Genomic DNA, 2755 nt, shown 5'->3' with positions numbered 1-2755 from the left:
TATTTATTTTTAAATGTGTGCAATAAATTTTAATAATTTCTTAATCTTCCAATATTTCTTGGTTTTACAATGGAAATATTATTATTATTATTATTTTTTTATACATATAAATCATAATATTATTTTAGATTTTTTATTAATTTATTTATTTCCATGATAAATAATTATCATTTGTTTTTGTTTTTCTAAATGTGTAATATAAGGTTCAACCATTATTGTTTTGTAAAGTATGGCTGGAAATATCACACAGATGAATGTTAATGTGCCTGGTTAGTTGCATATAGTTCTATGTTGATGTAACTCATACCACTAATTCAAGTTGGGCGGACCTCGAACCTTCGAGGCACCCTCCAGGTTTACACCACTTCCACCACAATCTGGCAGTTATCCAGCGCTTGTATCGAGCGATGTACATCGGACGACTGACATCACAATCGGAGGGGTTACGGTAACCACTTGCCATGATTGTTGCAGATCGAGCTCATTCTCACCCTTGCTCACTCGGAAGCCTTGCTCTGCAATTCATCTTTTGCCACAACCGCTTCCCTTCGGTGGAACAAACACAGAGATACCGCGATGTTGGTCTACTATAGAGCTCATGCCATGTTCAGTGTTTGGTTGTTCCGGGTATTTTGAAACCTTTCTTTGCAATTCATTTTTTTTCCCTTCCCTCCGGTGGAACAAGCACAGAGATACCACGATGTTGGTCTATGGTAGAGCTCATGCCATGTTCAGTGTCTGGTTGTTTCGGGTATTTTGATTTTACTGCTAGCACAGTTCGTAAGGAATGTTCTCAGTTTTCAGGCTTCTTCAAATGGGACTACCTCGCTTACAACAACTTAGGTAATATTTTCATGTCAGTTCAATTATTTCCTTGCTCTGTTATGGTATACTGAATTAAATCCTCACTAACTAGTTTTTTTTGCTGTGCAGGTCAATCCATAGAGTTCCAGAGCATTCATCGATAGAGTTCCAGACCAGTCATCAGGTTCTTCACCTTCCACGGCCGAACCAAAAGTACCACTCCCCACTTCCAGGTTGGAAAACTAACATTCCCATGTTACTGGTGGCTTTCCATTATATTTTCCTTTCGAATTCCAAATACTCTGGCTCTCAGCGAGTCGTATTTGAAACCCTCAGAGGTTATTATTGTTTAATCAATGTAATGGTTGAACTGGTTAATGGTTCCATCCCTCTCCCTTACTGGTTGTAAAACTTCTGAGGGTTAGGCTCATGACCTCCCTCTGACTAGGTTGAAGTTTAATGGAATTTGTTTGTGGCTTTAATCTCTTAGGCAAATGATTCTATTTTATGAAACTTTGTTGGGTTGAAAGTATTTTTAATGGGAAGATTCTCCACAGGCTTCCTCTATATCGATCCTGAATTTGACCTAGGGTTTTCCTTGGCATTTTTCGTTGTTCCATGATTTTTATGTACACTATTGTTCTTCTTTCGACATTATATTGTGGTTTGTTGCATCTAATTAACATATGGAGTTATGTAATTTTGCTTATGCTCTGCCAACTAATTCGTTCATCTCGTGAAATTCTCTGGTTAATTATATTGAGGGTTACTTCCTGCAGAGGTTGAAAAACAGGAACAGTATTCGACCTTCGTTTGGCTATGTGCCAAACCTCTAATCTTCTTTAAAATCATTATTTGGCCTTACCTATTTGATGATAAATAGGCAGTTCATTTACATTATTTTCGTAAGGGTTTGACATGTCGATAACATTTTTATGTGTAATGATATTCAGTTATCCTAGAAGCAGTTCTCCATTGATTTTGTTTCCTTACAACACTGAATGTTATGGTATTTTCCTTTTCCCATTCTTCTTAAAATATTCGAACTGAGTTGATGTTAATGGTATGCTGTAAACACTGGCTCTACATATGCCGCTATATGGTTTCCATTCATTTCCGATTGTGGGTTACAGTTATTCTTTACTCCACTTTTTAATATTGTTTTACATGGTTCTGAATGGCAACAGAAGATTGTGTTTTCAATTTTCTTTTAAGAATTCTTGATACTGTTTATAAATATACATGATCATATTTTACGCCTTCAAAGAAATTATTTATACAGTTTATACATACACATGACACATTTACTTTAATCTTGTCTGGTCCTCACACAGTTGTACTTTTGTCTATCTCACATAGAAGAACAAATACTTCATACAATATACTCTTTTGTCCATTTTACAGAAAATAACAAATAATCATATTGTATATTCTTTTGTCTATTTTTCAGAAAAGAATTAGATAAATAATACATTGTATTCTTTTATCTATTTTTCAGAAAATAATTAGATAAATCAAACAACAACTAAGAAAGAAATTTCCTATGCTATCCTCTTATCTTAATTAATAGAAACCATCATTACTTAATCAGAAAACCATTGAGAAGTCTTGGTACTTATCTGAAATATATATCAATCGAGAAGATGGAATAAGGATGGGACCACTCCTCCCTTCGACGGAATTGGCGATTACGTCCAATTCCCCCTAGTTTCCACTTCTAACGCAATTTGGGTCTAGTTTCCACTTCTAACGCAATTTGGGTCTACAACCTTCACAGGTAGACATCCTTCCTAGACCTCAAGACCCTCTTGGTCCAGTCTGGAAAAGTCAGATTATTTTGAACCAGAGGGTTTCCACTGGCTCAGACCAGCTTAAGGCAACCCTTAAAGCAGTATCATATCATCTCAGGTAGTATTTCTTTTCCCCTGTATCTAACCCCTGCCTTGTCCCA

The 2755-nt window shown here is 35.9% G+C and overlaps 1 long non-coding RNA gene across 1 annotated transcript; it reads left to right on the top strand.

Moving 5' to 3' along the window:
- Positions 1 to 240: 240 nt before the first annotated feature.
- On the top strand, positions 241 to 1921 carry LOC149168872 (uncharacterized). Its single transcript, XR_016259349.1, has 3 exons — positions 241 to 843; positions 934 to 1037; positions 1584 to 1921. It is a non-coding gene; the product is annotated as an uncharacterized LOC149168872 (long non-coding RNA).
- The last annotated feature ends 834 nt before the right edge of the window (positions 1922 to 2755 follow it).

This window comes from Pinus tabuliformis, chromosome 4_2 (assembly GCF_031772625.1).
Source record: "Pinus tabuliformis cultivar Carrire ecotype Pingquan chromosome 4_2, CPIR1, whole genome shotgun sequence".
Classification (NCBI taxonomy): Eukaryota; Viridiplantae; Streptophyta; class Pinopsida; order Pinales; family Pinaceae; genus Pinus; species Pinus tabuliformis.
Note: the sequence above shows the minus strand (reverse complement) of the source record. Positions and strands in the feature narration are given on the sequence as shown.